The 20914-nt window shown below is 40.5% G+C and overlaps 1 protein-coding gene across 19 annotated transcripts in view; it reads right to left on the reverse strand.

Annotated features, from left to right (window-relative positions):
* Positions 1–20914, reverse strand: part of ADD1 (adducin 1) — a 59880-nt gene that overhangs the window by 38538 nt on the left and 428 nt on the right. Inside the window, exon 1 of one of the 19 annotated variants that reach the window (XM_035325705.1) lies at positions 1053–1164. The exons of the other annotated variants lie outside the window; for them this stretch is intronic. The gene's annotated coding sequence lies outside the window, so the exon portion shown is untranslated. Of the gene's footprint in view, positions 1–1052; positions 1165–20914 lie in introns of those variants that run through there. 19 annotated transcript variants of the gene reach the window in all.

Here is a 20914-nt window from a genome sequence, read left to right on the forward strand (position 1 = left end):
TGCAACAGGAGGTGCAAACCTCCCATCAGAATCATTCGGGCTCACTTACCTAACAAACTTCAGTGACCAAAACTATGTGCGCTCCTCAGCTCACCTCCCTGGCTGCTTCAAAACATTTAGCAGTTTAGTCCACTGAAAAGAAATTCCTTAGGTTACCTTATTTTTTAAATCTGTCTGATGTTTAACAGCATGTAGAATAAATGGGGTTGCACTAGACCCAAGGCCTCTCTATGGCTCACTGACAAAGCTATAAAATTTGGTGAACAGAAGCAGCGGTGACAGGTATTTTTCCCAGCCCTGCTTTATTGCTACGTTGACTTGTCACTGGTGTCCCAGCTCCATGAGCCACTCAGGACAACACGGCACTAATAGGACTCACTAACTTCCATTTTCATCTTGTAATCATGCAGGAAGCATCTGAAGCCACAACAACGTAAATTCAAGTATTTTCCACTATTAGTATTATTGGTGGATGGTGGCAACACCAGAAAACTACTGCATGTTTACTTCTGCCATCAGGCTCACGAGCCCATCCAAATAAAGAGGTTTAACCCAAATACTGCTTATTTTTAGGTTTCTGTGAACCCACATGCACTTCCCAAGCCTTGCATTGAACTCGCCAGTAAGCCAGCGCCCTCAGATTTTTCAGCCCAGGTCAAATCAGAGCAGCAGCTTTCCTAAGGGCAGGGCCCCGGCTTGATCCAATGAGTACTCAGAAAGCCCGAGACACACTGATCAGCATGTCTGACCCCAAAATGAATGCTGGTCTCAAGCTGAAGTTATAAAAGCTGTTAGGCTTTGACTTCCAAAGCTGTGTTTGTTGAAAACACAAAGGCATACAGCAGTTTCTCAGTGAAACAGTTGAAATTGGTTTAAACTAAAGATGTTTGATTTGCCAGCGTAATAAAATTGGGTTAAAAAATTCTACCATTTTCACACACACATTTGAAATCAGAACCTCCCAGCAAACCCCAAAGACCTCCAACTTCCTAGAGGCATTCGATGCACCCCCGGGAAGCAAAGCCCCCTGCTTATACGGAGGTGCTACTCACCCACAACCATGCTACCGCTGCTCTGTCGAGCAGTGAGTTCGAGGAGATGCAGCCATGGCACCAGAAGCTTTAGACAGAAACGAGATCCAGCGCCAGACCTAGCAAAACCTTGTCCTTGATGTTATTGTCCATCAATAACTTGGGGATTCTTCTGATACAGAGCAGAGGCTCTCCCCTGCCACAGAGGAGCGGCTGCAGCGCTGCAGGAGAAACGCAGAGCTCATAAGCAGCTTTGCCAGAGGGCAGCAGGCTCAAGGGCTCATTTGAAGGCAGGACACGGTGCGAGTTGTGAGCTCACTGCAAGTGCCCTATGTGCAAAGACAAAGGGAAGGAGCAGCTTTCTTCCTCCCTCCAGATTTTCTTTTGACCTGAAGGTTCAGCAAAACAACCAAAATGATCAAGACCTCTCCACTACACAGGATGAGGGCAGCAGCCGTGTTGCACTTTTCCTGTAAGGTTTTACAAGGAATATCTTCTAGTGGTATTACCCATCCAGCCCTACTCTTTTTTGTTTTTCTTTAAGCAAGGAGGGTAGACATTCAAAAATCAGACACGAAAATCTACCTGTACAAAAATGTTTGTTGATTTCGAAAATGGGTATGTCAGATCAGTGTCTTGAAGAAAGCAAACCAGAACACCCCACCCACACACCCAGTGCTGTCCTAGATATAAAAGAGGAAATCTTGGTTTTAAAATTTAAGTGACTGCGGCCATCCAGCACTGTTGAAACACCCAGAACCTATGCTTTCACAAAGCCCCATGAATAACAACAGCTTTTATGAATAACAAAGAAACAGAAAACCCATTTCTGCAGAGGAATTTAAGTACTTCCCTGACGTCTTAAAAACACGATAAATTTCAGTGACTGGAAATATTCACATCTGAAATATCAGTGTTATGATGCATAAGGGATCAACTTAAGTGCAGCAACGCTCAGGCTAAGTGGCCCCATTTTGGGCAGGATCCAGCTATTTTCATATAGGCTGAATAGTGAAGAATGAGATTTCTGAGCCATGCTGGCAACAAGCAGAAGAATGGCATTTAACCTTTTAAACTGGTCTGCAAAAATAACTTTTAACAGGATAGTTAGATTACATCTTGCATCTTTACTTATTTATGGGAGAGAGAACAGTAGGTACAGTCATCTTCCCTCTGCATACAGAGGAAAAATGGCCCTGGACTTACTGCAGCTAAGATTTCACATCAAACGAGTTATCTTGTGGTGTGGGTAGTTTATTGCTTGTTTGTTTGTTTTAAATTATTTCTGGTTAAAGCCTGAAAGCACCTCTCAAAGCAGAATGAAGAATCCTTTGACTGCCCCTGGAACAAAAGACCTCCTGGGATAAACCTTTAAAGTGATCAGATGCAACAAAAAGATCAGGTCATGGAGCCCATTTTTGTTTTAAATATTGACAATGTCAACTCAAATTTAAGTGCACTGCATTCCAAGGACTCAATTCAGCCACAGCAATTAGAGTTGTCTTACAGTCTGTCATATACTCCACAGTTTGAGTACGCAAACTCCTTAACACAGTAACAGCCAACAGACCCTCCCAATTACTGATGGATTTTTGAGCAAAACCCCTCAGGCATGCTTCTCAATTTGGTCTCTTGCATGGAAAATGCATTATGTAAAGAAAAATTTAGAGTTTACTATTACTGTCATTAAGAGGCTCAAACTGGAATTGTTAAAGAAGTGGGGAGGAATAGATTCTGTGGGGTTTCTAATTACGATGCATCTACTTTGGAGACGTGACTTAAATTTGAATAAGTACACAGATACAAAAGTGTTTTTTTTTTTTTTTTTTTTTTTTTAAATAAGGAAGTCTACAAAATATTTAAAATTTTAAAAACCAAGCACGAGTCCGCAGATTCCGATTTACTGTTTATTCTGATTGCATAGACACAAAGAACCTAGAGATTTATAAAACGGTTCTGCAGAAAAAGGATTGCAAAATCAGAGATATTCTAGTCCAACTTCTTCACTCACCAGAACTTATTAAACCTCAATAACAGCTCTTACATAAGCTCTTACACATCCTGATTGAAAGACAAGAGGTTCTTATTAAGGCAAGGCCAAGCTAAAATCCCATAAGCATATCAGTTTTGCTTTCAGGGCTGAAATAAAGTATTAGCATGGCCCCTACTTATTACAATAAAGAATCGTGTCATGAACATTAGAGTGTAATAAATAATATCTATTTTCTTATGCTAAGAAATCCCATTTCCTAATTCTTGTCCTGTTGTTCTAAACCCCTGCTTTAAGTTACACAGACTTGAAAAAAATTTAACTTCCCTATCCATCAACAGTACTAATTAAATTTGCAGAGAATTTGACACACACACACACACACACTTTTGTTTTTTTAAGAGCTTATCCTTCAACATGCAATTTACATCTGAATTAGAGGTACACTAGAACATCTTTTTTATACAATATCCCACTTTTATTAGAGGATTTGCGAAGCAACAACATAATAAAACTCAAGTATACTACTCAACATTATGTAATAAATTCCAATAAAAAAAATTCAACACTAAGAAAGTTATAGACAATTACTGGAGCTGCTCTGGAAGGCTGAGAAGGACAAAGAGGCTAAGTAACAGCATGCCACCATTGGGCAACAGAGCTGTGAGACACCAAGGAACAGCGCATCTCAATTCATGATTAATACAGCTATTAACATTGGAGATCCTGCAGCAAATGCCCCCAAGAAAAAAAAAAAAAACTACTTTATGAGACTGGCAGGTTGAGATCTTTAGGAAGAACTACCTGAATATGCATGACGTGCACGAATTCAGCCATTATTTTCTGGCAGAGAACCCAAGTAACTCAGGAATTACTGCAATGATTAAAGAGTGTGCAGCATTACACTGGAACCAGCAAGCTTGGTAGGGAAGCAGCACAGGCATTGCGGATGGGTGTGTTACTTGCTTAAGACAGAAGAGAGCAAATCAAAGCACCCAAATGAGGTTGAGGCTAGTATGAATCCTGGAGATTTCACGTAGGTTGGGATCAGGCAGGTGAATACAGCAGAGATGTTGAATTGTTCATGAGTTTCTCATGCATGTTCACCTGAGGCACTCCCTAGTTCTTTTAAACCACTTCCAGGTTTTGCTGGGGGAGCGAGGGAAGGACCAGAAATCCTGATCAATTCTGAATCCAACTTAGTCTTTCACAGAGTAGAATTGGATGGAATTTCAAAAGCCTAGATGCAGAAGGAAACAAATAGCTTAGTTTCAGTCACTATAAACTGCACATCAACACGATACAGACTCATATACTTGAAAATTTATACTTTTCTGAGAACACCAGTCTGAGTATCTTGCTGTGGTAAACTTTCTAACACATCCAAAATTTGGAGAATGCAAATCTAAGTTGAACTTTGAAGTACACCTTCCATGTGAGACTTTTTAGTAGCACTTCCACATGAAAACTGATCTGAAATGTAAGTCTTCGGTATGTATCATCACCTTATTTCGAAGTCAGCTAACAGCCAAGCTTATTTAAATTCAAAAAGCTCCTTTACAAGGTGGTGAATCAGGCATTTCTAAGTCCTTCATGCAAATGAAAAAGTTTGGGAAGACAGACAAAGTGGTTTGCATTGTTCTTCATCCGCCCTGCACTGAACATATCTTAGCATCACTGAGAATACTCATATCCTCCAGGAGGGATGTTAACACTGTTTTCAGAGAAGTAGTAGAAGTGACAGCAAGACAGAGCTCATTCCAAAACTGGATGAAGTTCCCAAATCCAAGAGCATGTTTTTTTTCCTGTCTCAGGATGGTCCTAACAGCTTTAAATCTAAAGATTAAAGACATGTTAAGCATGGACAAACATCTTACTGGAACTCATTTTCCTGTATTAGATTGTCATTTGTTCCACACAAGGAAAAGATGTCAAGACACCCTCATCAACTCTATTTTAGGAGCAACTCATTTCTGTTTTTCTTTTTCCCAGGGGAGTGTGAATGTGCTCCCCACCCCTAAATTATGCAGTCATGTTTCCTACCTCTGGGTGAACCTCAAGGGTCAAGCACATCCCCACGGCAACAGATGAAACACCCCGAGCAAACAGTCTTCCTCATCATGCCATCCCCCTCGCCAGGCAACTATTGCACAACTGAGCGTGGCTGCATCAACTCCTGAGTTTGCATAATGTTGCTTTATCTTCCAGCTGAGATTGTCACTATCAGGTGGAAACCATGAGAGAGAGATGTGGCAAAGTATTTACTTGGCTCTTTGGGGTTTCAGAATTACATCTGGGGAGAAATGCAGTAATCCAGTTTCTCCAGTCACTGTAAATCATGCCAACACAGCGGTAGCGGCCATTCTAGCAGTTACCTACCTCCAGAGTCACAAACACAAGCACCTGCAGAAGCCCAGGCTTCATCATTTCAGGAAGCCTGAGCACTCTAACACTTTTCCTAGGACTATTTCTTTGTTTCTGAACAAGGGATCATTTTAATCTCCATATGGTTACATTACTCAACCAAAGATTCAATCAAGTAAAGGAGAACAACCAAGATACAGAAAGAACATGCATAAATTGTGGCAGAAAATCATTTGCATGAAGGTAAGTTAAGGATGAAAGCGAGCCTGATACTTGCTTGATTACTGCCGTGGCCATAGAGCCTCACACACCACCATCCAGTAAGTAGACAGGCTAGTTCGTACTCTGTTCTGCTGCCTACGTAGCAGCCCATTCATAATGTCAGCCTTTGCTCAAGAAGCCAGTCTGGCAGCAGTTACACAAGGGCTCTAGTTCCAAACACCCAGACCAAGACCCTTTGGGACTGACAGCAGCTTCCATGCAGGCAGCTTTCAGAGAACTAGTCCCAAGCCCCAGGAATTGTTCTCTCAAAGCTCAGCCCTCAACAGGAGGGCAAGACAGAGTTGTACACTAACCCTTAACAGCCGAAACATTCAAAGGTCCCAGGAGTTTTGCATGGATATACACCATTTTACAAAACTCAATTACAACCTTTATGAAACCCAAGAGAACAGAACTCAACTGGGCATTCTGCATTTGCTGAATTCAGGTCCCAGTGTGAAACATGAAAGGCTCCTGTTCAACATACACCCATGCTTCTAGATGTAACTAAACACTATTCCCCCATAAAGACTAATGTCTTTAGACAGGGATTGTTTTAGATGACAAACATTTGAAGATTAATGGTAAGAAATTAATGTTTCTACACATCTGTCTTGCAGGGTTGGAAGGGACCTTAAAGCCCACCCTGTTCCAGCCCCTGCCATGTGCAGGGACACCTGCCACCAGCCCAGGCTGCCCAAAGCCCCATCCAGCCTGGCCTCTATCTTTCAACACCACCAACAGCTAGAAGACTTGTAACAATACAGTAAAAATGTCCTTCTCACACCAGCTTGTTTACCTTGTTGTAACCAAACATCTTCCCCATTGTGCCCTAAAAATCACACCTTAGCCAGCACAGGGCTTACAATCCTAGAAACAGAAATTCAAGTTAGACCAGTGAACATCAACAGCATGCAGGTGTGTCAAATCAGCTGGGAGTCAGACAATGACTGTGAATAATTTGCACTCGAGCTGTCAAATGTACTTTTTCTAGCAACCCTACTGCCCCTATTTTACTGCTGAAATATGTATGTACAGCTCTTTCAGGTTCATTGAAAGGTTACTCACATCAGAAATTGCAAAACCCAGGGAAAACACGCAGTACTCCAAGCTGGGGTTCTACGCCTGGCTTTTCCAGCTATTGCCCTGACAGCATGCAGCCAGACACATGCCAGTAGCTTTTGCCCATGCGAAATCCAACAAGTCAAAAAAACTAAAAAACTGGCTAGCAGCTTTCCAAGGAGAGTGAAAACAACCATGTGAAATGAAACCAATCGCTTCCGTTAGAGCTGTTTTATATATTTTTTAATATGTTATTTGTTTTAAAACAGCATTATTTTATACATAGAAACACCTACTCAAATCTTTGTTTCTGTACTGAATTTTTATTTATTTATTTTTTAAAAGTATATCACGCTTTCTCAGGAGCACACTTATTTTCAAACTCTTCCTCAACACAACTCCTTGCATGGCCAGGCTGTGAGCTGGATATCACAGCACAGTGGGCAACTTGTGAACAAGCCCCTGACCCGAACCAGCAATTAAGAGCCAGTCAGCAGGAGCTTGTGCCGATAGGTACAGCTGGTTTCCACAGGGTCCAACATGTCAGTATCCTTAAATGTGTACTAAGCCACAAGCAATTCCTACTTCAGAGCTGCTCAGTAACAGCATTCAGTGAAGCTTAGGAAATCCAACAGAAATGCTATAAAAATGACTGGTACACATGATGAATTACAGTTACTGTTCCATTTTTAACATTAAAACATTACCTGCCAAGACACGAGCATCTTCTACCACATCTCTCCCAGAAGCCCTCCACAAGAGAGGGTTTGTATGGGTCATTCAGCTTCAGCTACCTTGAGCCCAGAAAAGATTACCTTCAAACTTATTTTGGTTTTGTTAAAAACAAAGACAAGGTTCCACTTGCAGTGCTTAAGTATTAAGCCTGCTGCTTACTTGGTTATATGCCCACTATTACTATCAGCCGTGCTGAGTTCATAAGGAAGAGATCAAAACTTTGTCTAAGAGGGCAGAAATTGCCAAAATCAGGTAAACAGGTGATTTAACTTTTCAAACATCCTGATTATCCATGGCCAGTGATACAGTTTTAAGAACCACCTAACGTTCACACTCATCTGCAGTGGTTTTTTGATTTCCGCTTTAGACCATGAAAAAAATTTGTACGTGCTATTTTAACATTCTTTGTGAAACTGATATAAAACGTGTAACCTTACTTTGCACTGTGTTAAACCCTTGAATGTAATAACACCTCATTGCAGCAAGTCCCATGGGCTAATACAGAATGTGACTTTATAAAAACAGTGTGTTTGAAATATATTACGTGTAGAAATCCTAGTGAAAATCCTCTGTGTAATGTAATCCAGACTTTTAAAGCTGTTTCTGCCCTTACAGTATCTATTTATTTTTCTGTTCTATCTCGATTTATTTTTCTCGTCTGTCTCCTCTGAACTAAACAAAACTTAACTTTTCTCCTGACTTGTATTTGCCCACTACATTATTTCTTATGGGTTCCAGATCTCACCACAGAATTTCAGGGATCTATCAGCTAACAATGGAACAGGAAATACTTCAAATATTTTTTCTTCCATTTAACCTGATGCACCTTTATAAACATCACTAAAAAAATCAGATGGTTTTATGAAGTTGTTCAGCGACACACAAGAGCAGTGCCTCACTCACTGAAATTATTCTCATTTCAAGTGTTACTATCCTTACCCTGACCTTCCTCTGTAAGCCTCAAGTTCCTGCTCTTTTCCAGTCACAAGCAGCCTATACAATCCTGTCACCACAAATTTCATTTGTTCCAGTTGTATAGAACTCTAATAATAATAATATAAAAATAAATTAATGATAACAGAATCTGAACAGACCATTATCTGGTCATTGCACCATATATCCTGACTGCATATTTATTATATATGGGTAACACTGCCTCCAGCAATTATTCCTTAATATTTTTTCACAGGGAAGTCTTGAAAGGGATATATACTCACGCTTCTCTAGAAAAACTGAAAAGACATTTTCTGATTTATCCTCCAAAGACAAAACTGCACACCGAAATGCATCTTTATTTCATCAGACAGGTAAGATTTTATACTGCTGGTGTGTAATGTGCAGTGGTTATAAGGCACCGCGCCCACATGGAAAATATACCTTGAAGAACACTTCCAAAAAAAAGCCAACCAACAAAAATCACCAACCAATGTATCATCAGTTAGGATAAGACAATAGCTTTCAAAAAAATTGACAATTCTTACATTAAACAAAAAAAAAAGAAAATGCCAAATCTGAATATGCTGCTGATAATATAAAATATCTCAACTTTGACTGCATCACTTGCAGAACTAGCTATAGCATAGGCCGCATCTGCAGAGGATGCTAGCGCAGGTGATGCAATAAAAGACTATTTCAGTGCAAGAAAACTGAGCAATAATCAGCTTCAATTCTGGCAGGCAAGCTACAGAAATCATAAATGCATATAAAGACAAAGCTTTTTCTAGTCTCCAGTGTTTAACAGCATATTTTCGTTAAATAAATTACTTGGTTCAGCAGTAGTGCAAACTATTAAGCTTCCAGTGTCATAGTCATTAAGCCATCAGTTTTTTCAGTAATTATTTCTATTATTATTATCACTCCAAGGGAGTAGCATTACTTACTTTCATCTCAAACTTTGAGTTACCAAGAGAAATTGTATACCATCTAGTTGAAAAAACATACTTTAATAACAAAATTTCAAGATAATCAACTTCTTGGTGTTCATACACTAATACACTTTTAGGAAATACAAATATTCCTGAATGTATTCTGCTCACTGAAAGAGCTGCAGCCTATCTGCTGAGTCATCCACTCTTTGGACACTACTGCCAAACAGTCTTAAACTTAAATTAGGCTTTTTCTTTTATTATCTGAGTCTGCCTCTAGTTCATGTATTTAACAGTAAACGGCACTGCAGAATGTCTAAATAAAGTAGGTTAAATACAATCTTAACAATGTTCATGGTGATCTTAAATGCTACTGATCAACTTTCAAAATTTTAACTACCAAGCCTTATTTCCTTAAATTTTCACTTCTGGGATGCAACCTCTAACATTAACACTGAAACATACAAAAACATCCTTGATGTTATGCCTACACAATTATTTATCATTAATCATTGTGTGTAAATACAGCAATTCAAATTAATAAGATTTAGTTCTCTGTCTCAGACATCAGCTCTGAAAATATTAAAATACCATTAAACCTACAAATAAAAAAACCAACCCATTTAGATAGGACAGAAACTTGCTAGATAGTGCTTTGGCACTTGCACCTAAAATCAACAGGAAATTCAGCTAACAGCTGAAGGGAAGTCAATAACACATTAAGCAGAGTCAGGAAGGAACCTTTCAAACATCATTAAATTTCTATCCTGTCCTAACCAAACTACTTTCCATGCTTGAACTTCCTTCCAAAGTGAAGCTTTCTAGATGAACACTTAGAGAAAATATTTCAAACAGAAAAAATAATATAAAGCAGACAATGCATTTCTGCCTCAGTTCTTGTTCCTATAAAACTCATATCCAATAACACTGCTGATATAGACAAAGCAACGGTAAAGATGACTGTTTACAAGTTCTCTCTGAGCTCTGAAATACCTCATCAGGAATTAAAGTATGATTTAGTGTCATAACTGAAAAAAATAGAAGAATACTGTAACCTAAGGCGCCATTAATTCCCCAATTTGCCAATTAGTGCCTTTCTGTTAGGAAGGGAGGAGGCAGCAAAACAGTTTTCTTTGCAAGTCTCCTGTAAAACCACAGATCCTACATTGTGCAGAGCGATGGGAGTGTCTCTCATTTGTGCAAAAGACAGAACATTGTTTCCTCAGAAAACAACATTCCAGGCTTATTAGATGGACAGAGTCTTAGGGCAATACACAGGAACAGCAGCATATTATCTAGCAACATGGCATATGGGGTTTTACCACATCAGTCCTTTAGCTTGTACCTTTTTTTTTTTTTTTTTTAAGAGCTTAAAGGAGAACTCACAAAGAAGGATGAAGCCAGTGACACACTGCTACTTGCTGTGGGCAGCCTCCGTTGATCACAAAGGGCAGCACGAGAAGGAAACAAGACAGGGGTAGTTATCAAATCCATTTAGTCTGTGTTGATTAGCGGTTTCATAATACTAATATGAATTACATAACGTATATCCACTACATACGATACAATGTAGAGCATTACATAAAACAGTATTTAAAACCTCCCACTTGTCTACATGTTTTCTCTCCCTCAATACAAGCGCTTCTCTTCCTCAAAAAACAATCGTCCAAGCACCAGCTCTCCCACGGACCTGGTCGAGCATCTGTGTTACAGTGACCAGCACGACAGGAATCCCGGGACCTGAGGGATATTCAGCCCCTCAGGTATTGTGGAAAATTACATGTTATGTCATTCCTCCCCCCTTACATAAGCTACCCAGCTCCATCTTAAAGACAGCCAGTCGGATGCCACTACTCCTCAGGGAAGGATGCTGCAGGCTTCTGTGCCTCTGTTGCTTAGGAACCATCTTTTCTGATTTCCACCAGACTAGGTTTATTCTTGGATAGTTTATACCCATTTGTTCTCATACCTTGAGCTGAAGAAGCTCTTTTTACCCACCTGTGTCCTTCAACTCATATTTTTGTGAGGAACAACCTTTCACGCTTTGTTTTACCAGACCAACCACGACATGCTCTTTTAGCCTCCCTTATGAAGCAAATTCCCCATTCCCTTAGTCATTCAAGGAATCAGTCCCTGTAACTTCTTCTTCCTTCACCTGGATGACAGGTGATAGGAATTAGGCAAGGTATTCCAGATGAGCTCTCCCTAGTACCAGAAAATGTCAGCACCGTTTTTCTTCTTTAATGGAAATCTTCACAGGTAACAACTGCGTACTTGTTATCCTAATACTTCTCATACTTGTTAACTGTTATAGGTGAAAGTGTTCCAAGTTCACCTTTATTTTTAAATGTTATCAAATACAACACCTTCTCTACTGCTCTTTTCCTAAGGTCTCAGTTTCCTTCTGTGCCAAACCACCTTCTGTACTGATGACCCTTGATATCTGGGAGCAAAACATGACACTGGCACAAGCAGGAACGCATCAACGATTCTAATGCAAGTGCTAAGTCTTGGAACTAATACTTGGCAAATTCCATTACCAACATCCACTCAATACATTAGCTTCTGGCTGTCTAGTTCTATCCATACTCAACACATCCTGTCACCATCTTAAACTGATTTTCATGTGAACATCACTCTAGTTTGTCCATGGAATCGTATTACACCTTACATGACTAAGTCAAAACAGGCCAGCTTTAACCAGGTATTCTCTCCGAAAGGTCAGGTATCTTATAAAAAGAGACATTAGATTTCTCTGACTCAATCTTCCTCTGTTAAAAGTGTTATCTTCTTACCTCCTCTTCTACCTGCTTCTCTTTAGAAATGTAAAGAAACCCCTGACTAGTAAAGTCACACTAATAATGCAGTAACTACCCTAACTACCTTAGTTTTAGCCAAACCTAACTGCTACTTTTGCTGTTCATCAGCTGCTCAATACCCTTCTGCCTTGATATATTTAATAAATGGACATCCCACCTACTTCAAAATTCCAGGATGCTACATAGTCCCACTGGTATGTACCCTGGAATTTTGATCGTTACAGAAATCACTTTCATAACTTCACTTCCATAAGACCTACTACTGAGTTCAAAACTGTCTTTCCTGAAAATAAAGGCAAACTTTCCATTTAGTTTTTCACCTATATCTAAATTGTTTTTATTCTTATTTCATTGTCCCCGTGCTTCCTGACAACACACGACTTGCTTTGCCAATCTGACTTTCTCATTTTCTGCTTACTCCTGATGCTCTTCTGCAGTTTACTATTAACCTTGTAAGATTTTGCATTCCCACTAGCACAAAAGTCATCTTTTCATATAAAAAAGCAAAGCTTGGTAGGGGAACAAATATTTTATTCAGCTGCCAGAATTCTTTGCATTTCTTGCTGTATCAGAAGTTCAGCCATGCCAAAAGCACCTCATCAAGTAAGCCCTGAGCGTTGCTGCAAAACTGGAATTGCAAGAACATTTGGGTGCTAAATCAAGTTATGACCTTTGCACTTCGAATGTTCACTTCTATAACTGCAGTTATTAACAGCTTTTAGGGACACTCAGAGATGGCTTTGAGTCTTTATTTTTTTTGGCTTTAGTTGGGCCTTTGTGTTTGTTTGTTGTTGTTTTTTTTTTTTCCCCTAGAAGATGCATGCCTGTAACATGAAAAGATTCATGCCACGACACCTCTCTAGAGCTAGAACAAGAGACAACAAGGCTGCTTGATTTCTGCTTTACTTCAGGAAAAAAGTCTTCGTTGTCAGTATTTTAGTTTGAGGACATATTGCACTGCAGCTATTACTAACCTTAGTTTAAGGAAAAAAAGGTGCAGAAATGAGTTCTGAATTTAGGATTACTATAGCAACGGGGGAAGAGGGAAGGGAAGGAATTACCAGATTACACTCTGAATTCATCAAGTCTTTGATAGGATAAATTTGGCTTCAGTCAAATGAAATGAAACTGAATTTATCCCATTCATTAATGATTAATGCATCAAATTAAGAATTAAACAAACAGAAGTTGTACTACAAGAAGTAAAGTAGAAAGAAAAATTCGGATTGAATGACCTTACTTATTCCTTCTGCCATTAAGTATCTGATATCACAACAGGTCTTCAAAGCATTAACTGGTAAATCAAAATTCCCAATATCCAAAAAGATACACGCTGCTTATCAAAGGTGCCTAGTCCTGACTAAAGATCTGCAAACGAAAGGAGTCATTAGAAATCTGCCTCATTCTTAACTAAGTGCTTCCAGTAACTACACTCCTGAGGGCATGCAATAGTGCGCCCCTATACGACACGGAGTTGTAATGAATTTCCAAAATACAGCTGATTTACAGAAATCAAATATTGCAACAATATATGTGAACGCACTAATGACTTAACGCCCTGTAAACCTGGGAGTGCAGAAATAAGCTCTTTACAAAGGTGACATTAGGATATCCTGGATTTGCTTTTTCATAACGAGCTAGCTACATCTCTTTCTTCTTTATGCAATCTTTAGCCTTCTTTGTATTCCGCGATTACTTTAATCAATACTTCAAAAATAATTAGTGTGATGGACACTATTCCATCATCAATAAGTATGTTAATTACTAAAAAATGTTAGAAAAACACTAGTTGCAGTCTTTTGGGGAGGCCAGCTATTTCAATGCCCTAGCCCACTTGCAGCAGGCAGGTCCCAAGGCCATTAAGCACGCAGCTGAAGCGGCAGAAGCAGCCACAAAGGTTCCTTTTTGACACGGCGAGCTGTGCTTGCAGCCTGGGGGGCTGTCTCTCCACTTGAGCGTTATGTATTGACCCAAAAATATTTTTCCTCAGGCAATTGTTCCACAGCCAGACGGTTCAATTAATAAGGCTGCCCTCATAATTCGCAAGGCTGCTGAAGTCCAGCTCTTCTGGCAGACATTCAGATTTTTGCCATGCTTTCCAACCTTCTGTTCACCACTCCTGGCTGTCTCTGACCAGCTGCCAAAGCACCCTTCAGTTTCTGGTGAGGTCAGAGGACAGTCAGAGACACTTTCCTCTGACTTGTGCAGCGAACTGCTCAGCATGTTCTCTGCTCCTGGCTCCTCCCCTGGTTCCTGCAGTGAGGGCAAACTGAAGGCTTCTGGAAGGAGCATTGTTCCACAGCTAGGAAGCAGAGGCACAGGCACCTCAAATGGGGTTTCCTTGGCCATCTCCATCAGCAGGTTGGAACAGAGTCCAAGGAAGCAGCCCAGATCAACAGTAAGGTCTCTGACAGATCCAGATGTGGGTGTCCCAGTTGCCCAAATCATTACCCCAGGCTGTAATCACAAACCTCCTCTCCTTCCAAAAGAGAGGCAAGCAGCTCTGTCTAAGGTGACCCACATACCTGAGCAGCATTGGGATTAGCACAGGTTCTAAAGGCGATTGGAAGCAACAGGGAAAAACACAGGCTGACAGCAAAGAGACCAGCATGGTCTTCTCTGTGACCAAGGCACACAAGTCCACAGCCTTTCCTTGATGCATAAAAGATGCAACAGCTTTCCCTCAGACTATGGATTTGTATTTTAATCCACTTGCCCATCCCCACCATGCGTAATACTAGATCTACACACAGCAATGCATCTTGAGACTACCAGGACACTTTGCCTTCTATCTATCAAAGGGCATTCACTTGTTTTGGGAAAGTTCTACAGAATTTACTACTGCCAAAATAAATCATCTTTTTACCTAAATCCCTATAGAAGCAAACAGGAAAAACAATATTTCATATACTAGAAATTACCTTTGAAAACTCACCACCTCTGAAGTTTTACTTCAAGCCCAAAAGGAGGGGGCGGGTGGGGAGGAGGGAAACCAACCACCTTGCTATGTATCACAGAATCATTAAGGTTGGAAAAGACCTCCAAGATCATCTGGTCCAACCAATCCCCAACCACTGATAATCACCCACTAAACCATCTCCCTAAGCACCACCTCCAACCTTTGTACACTAACAGGCTTAAAAATTATATCCATATTAAGGAGAAAATATTACTTTGGAATCAAAATAGAATCTTGTGCTTTATGCTGAATCTGTTATTCAAAACATTTGGAAACTTGAAGCTGTGTTTAAAAGTGATGCAATGCTTTAGCCGTGTAGAATTTCACGTGAAAATGATGAAAATCTTTTCCATAACTGAAAGCACCTAGAGAAGGGTGACAAAACTAAAGCAGCAGGACTCCCTACCCTCCAAAGTCTCCTATGTTGACTTTTTACCCTCTTCTACCCAAGTGCCTCCGCACCTCCTGTGCTTCTGTCCTGGCTCCTCAGTTCACCTGCGCACCAGTGTCCACCCAGCTTGGCTGGGTGAACGGCAAAATGCTCCATGCCTGGCTCTTGCCTCCCTCACAGGCCAGCAGGCACCAGCCGCCCAGCCGGGACTCCTGCATCCCCAGCCCAGCTAGGAACTGTGTCCCCTCGCAGTGGGAGCACACGGCCACAGCCCAGGTTGTCACGTTAATGTCAGGAACTCCGTACGCCTAAAGTCACTACCACACCATTGTTAAATTGAGCTCAACATAGCCACAGGTTCAGAAGTTAAAGAGAAGTGACAACTCAGGAAAGTTAGTCCCTATGCTGTAGGAATACTTTAAGCTGTGTTCATTTGAGCTTACTGAGCAAAGCTGTGTTAGACAAGATTTTCTGGAGGGAAAAAAGCACACAACAACCAAACATACTGCATCTCTTGGTCAGCGTACAACATCAGGGATGTCTTATTTCACTGGATTTTAGATGGAACGGCTGATTTGCACACAAACATACGTTACACATTATCAGCAATATTTTGTACTGACAACGTCTAAAGAAATTGTTTCATCTATCAACAGAACAGTAAAGTCACCACATATGCCTTATCTTTCACCTCCACTGTCAGAATACAGGGACGGTAACGTTATGCTCAGTACTACAGAACCTTAAATAAAAAATAAAACCACAACAACCTAACAGGAAAAAAACAACAACAAACACACAGAAGATGGTCTTCATGGGTTGCCCAGACACTTGCTGGCTCAACCTGGCAAAACTTTGCTATCTATAATAAAGCTAAAATTGTTATCAGACCTCCCAAGATTCAAGATCTATAACAAGACAGAGATAAAATGCATGAACAGTACCACAAGAATTTGATAGTTTTAGGTACAAAAAGAAAACAACCCCAAATAAACTACAGTTTTCCAAGACTGTAAGTCAAATTACAGTTTTCACTCCAAAGTTGTTTCTAAACGCTTACTGAATGCAACCACAAACCTAAAAGATCTTCGGTAATTTGATTTTTCACCTTATCTTCAGTGTGTGTATTGATAGGCACCATGACTTAACATTTATCTATTCCTTTGATGGGAAAGTATCAAAAATACCATAAAGTGTTACTGATTAACTATATTTACTACACACTGCTTCCATGACCTCTCTCCAGCAGTTCAATTAGGTACATGGAGGAAACAATCTCAAAATTCTGAAATATCTTATTCCCTATCTTTTCAGATCTCACGACTCAAGATCAGAAAAACATACATAACACATGGTATAAAAATCACTAATTTAAAAAGATAAAAACAATGCATTATTAAATTTAAAATGCAAAGCGGTATTTGACCAGTCAGAAGAGAATGGATTATTCCAGATCTCAGTTTTAAAGAACAGCTCTTAACATCCCAGTTTTAAAATTAACCTGAAATGTGCTCTCCTTCATGTATTTTGATTTTTAATTAATCTGAAGGGAAAGCTACTGAAATAACCCAGAGTGAAAGACGCTTTGATGTCCCACTTGCTAACACCATTGATCAGAGGTTGAAAGGTTGGTTCTGCATTGAAGAATAAAAAACGCATCCAACAGAGCAGCAGAGATCATTTCTCAAAACGCCATCTAATAAACAGGTTAAAAGGAGGAAGTAGGGGAGGTGTCCAAGTGCTCATTACTCCCATCTAGCTACACCTTCAAGGACAACATTTTCAGTTTCTTTTTAATGGTCAGCGAATCATTCCAGCAGAGCCAGCCAGCATACACACAGTCAGCCAGCACAACTCTTAGCGGCTGTTTAAGTCCAGCTCTACACCAAAATTGTGTTTGCCCTGAAACTATGAACAGATACATTTTTAAATTCCTCGAAGTAGCAGCAATATTTGACTTTTACTCAAGACTTGGGTGCTTGGTCAGAATGTAAATCAGAGTCCTCACTACAAAATAACACGATCTCAACTCACACCTGATGTGAAGAAACCAGTAGCTCTAAAAATGGTCTTTCCCAGAGTCTTTGCTCTTATTTCACCATTAAATTAGGAAGAACTTTCTACAACTTTTGCAACCACTAACCACAAAGTTTCTGAACTGACAAAACCACTGTAAACAACATCCTCAGACTCGCAATGTAAGCAAGCAATTATTTGCTTCCATCTGACCGAAGATTAGCAGGACAATTCTCAATAAACAGCAGAAATTTATTGAGATAACAGATGTGGTCATAAAGTTACGCTGAATGTTCCATAAAATCGCTAACACCCCATTAAATTACTAATGAACCCTGTTATTTTGTGTGTAATATTTTAAAGAATCAGGAAAAATATCCAAAAAAGAGTAATTTTAAAGTAAAAATTATCATAAATCAAAATATCTGTATAATCTATTCTTCTTAAGCATCACTATCTCTAATGAGACACTTTCCTCAAGAAATACACTAGTTTACAAGATCTACACTTGACAGCTCTTTGCCAACAGGTTTGTACAGCTGCTCTTCTCAGCCCGATCAAAAAAGGAGTGGTTTTGAAGAGAAAAGTTAAAGAAGTGGCAAGACTAGGTAATGTTTTCCTATTCCCCTGGGAAGGCTTATTAGGTTATACGAATGACTACTGCAAACGTCAGGTCAGTTAGGGACAACTCTTTAATATATAGATAGCACTTTTGCATCGTTTAACATAGAAGGGCAGTAAGTTAACAGAAGATTTTCAGACAGGTTCTTCTGCAGATGTCGTGACCTGCAAAGTTGAATCTGCAGTTTAAACTTGTGTTTGTATTTCTTCAATCAGGTTTTAAATATAAAGCACCAATAATTCTAAAAAAAAAATAATTACAGCATGTATTACTACTGCAGTGGTGTTTCAGCAATTGCTGTCTGCCACACAGCATGGTACATGGGTAAGGTCTAAATTAAAAGCCATCAAATTCAGAAGCATTATTTTTTATTTTGTTGTGCAGTGGGGACACGCAACACAAAACTCGAGGACGCAGAGGTGATATTTATCCCATATGCTCTCTCTTATAAAGGGATAGGGAAGTTTTCTTAATATGATTTTTCCCCCTCAAAGCAGGAGTCGATCATTTGCATAGAAACTGTTAGGGATTTACAAGTGACTTGGTCTTCACCACTGTTACAGTTCTTAAATAATCAAGAAAACTACAACTCAGAAAAGCAGTGAGTACAAGACTTATTGCCTAATGCCTTCGGATTTAGAAAGCACTTGTCGCATAGAAGTTACACACTTACTGGCAACCAACATGCTGAATATCCTTCTCCTGGTTTGAAGCCTCCAGTTTTAATATTTTTATTCTATTTATTAACAAAGTTAGTCACATCAAGATTTAAATGTTTTCATTTGAAAACACAGAATGTTGGGAGAGATTTATTAAAAGCACTTCATGCTGTGAAGCTACGCTTCAAAAACAGACTTGAATGGGGCTGAAGCAGCTTTATCCCTAGTCCTGTAGAAGTCATATTCTCCTGAAATGGTCTGATTCTGTACACGTAAAACATCATTCGATACCAATGGCGCATCTCACAGAAGGAGAACAGAGTTGAGTCATTTTCTGTTGGAGACATTTAAAAAGAGCTGTCACAGAAAAGCACTGATTCAGTAAACGGCATTCTTCACTCCACAGCATTAGTGAACCATACTCTAATGAACTTATTGTCACAACACACTAGCAGAAGTCCTCGTTTCAGATGAAGCATGAACATTCAGATTTCTCATGCCATTTTTATTAACCAACCATAAAAAGAAAATGTTCAGGCAACACGACTGGTTTTGGCTTAGAAAAACTATACCCAGCATGGAGCCTCATGGAGAAAACAGAAATCATGTAAAACTACAAAATGCTTATACATGCAAGCACACACGCTTATCTTGCTGCAGTGAAGATGTAAAAACTTTCAGTTGTCTCTTCCTGAAAACTCCTCTAAGAAAACCACCAACTTTAGATTCTGTAATTGCGGCAAGCTACATAAAACATTATGTTCACTTCAGACTATTTTTAAATGATCACATCAAATCTGCTCACTGAATATAAAGCCACCTGCTCCAGCATTAAGAAGGCAGTCAATAGTTGCATTCTGTTCCCATTTCTTATTATGCAAGAACTCCAAAATAGGATTTTCTTACAGAGGCATGTAATTGTTAATTAATAAAGAAAATGGAAACATTTTAAAAATCAACTTTGCATTCCCTTATTTTATTAATGAATTCTTAATTCTGAAAGAATAGATTTGTGACAGCTAGGAACTGCTGAGTATTCTGTCAGCACATTCGGTCCCATTACAAGCCCCAGAGATGTAAATAACCCGCATGCATGGAGATACCTGTAGCTCTCTGCAAGGCATACAGAAATCATCCAGCAGTAGTGGAAATTTGAGAATTCAAGAACGTATGTTAAAGTAGAAACATTTTGTAAAGCTTCATGTAAAGACATATGCCTCCATACACAAAAACGTTCCCCTTTCAAATACTTTTGCTACATAATACTAGAGATCAAAGCAACTTTCCAAAAAGCAGAGAACAGCAGCAGCAACCAGCTCACGCACCCCATTACACTACAGCAGTACCTCATAGAAGATTTAAGCTGAGGGCTGCTCGCAGCCCCCTAGCTCAGTACAACCAGGGATATTTTTCCAGCATGCCAGGATGCATCCCCCTCCCTAACCACTAGCTTCACTGGAAACCAAACGCAGATCGAGAATTACCCTTACAAACGCTGCAGAAACCAGCCAGCAATTCCGCGCAGGAAGACGCGTGCTGCTCCGTATCAGCAGACACTGGCAACGCCAAAACGCAGCCAGCCTTTCCAGCACAGCAACCAAAACAAACCTGCCCTTCTCCCGCAGGTCCCCGCCGGCGCTGCCCAGCCGCCCGCTGCCCCTGCCCTCCGCAGGCCGCTGAGGGCCGCCTCTTGCCGCGGGCGAAGCCCAAGGGCGGCAGGGGACGAGCGGGCAGCGGCACGGCGGGTGCAGCCACCCCGGGGACCCGCACCCCGCCGGTTGTCGCCCTCCTAAATTTTTTTCTTTTCCCCCCAATGGGCTAAGCCAGCCGGTTCCGCCGGCCCAGACTCTCCTCCTTTCCCCCCCCCCAAAGCCTGCAGCTCCCCTCAGCCTGTCACCCCCACAAAACCCCACAGCTCCCCTCAGCCCGTCACCCCTCATAAACCTCCCCTCGGACCATCCCCCCCCCCCAAAAAAAAAATCCCTACAGCTCCCCGCAGCCCCTCTCCCCCCACCAAACCTTCCCTCAGCCTCCATCCCCTCCAAAAAAAAAACACTGCTCCCCCCAGCCCGCGCCCCCTAAAAAAACCAGCTCCCCACAGCCCCTCTCCCCCACCAGATCTCCCCTCAGCCCCCACCCC

The sequence above is a fragment of the Oxyura jamaicensis genome, chromosome 4 (genome assembly GCF_011077185.1).
Source record: "Oxyura jamaicensis isolate SHBP4307 breed ruddy duck chromosome 4, BPBGC_Ojam_1.0, whole genome shotgun sequence".
NCBI lineage: Eukaryota > Metazoa > Chordata > Aves > Anseriformes > Anatidae > Oxyura > Oxyura jamaicensis.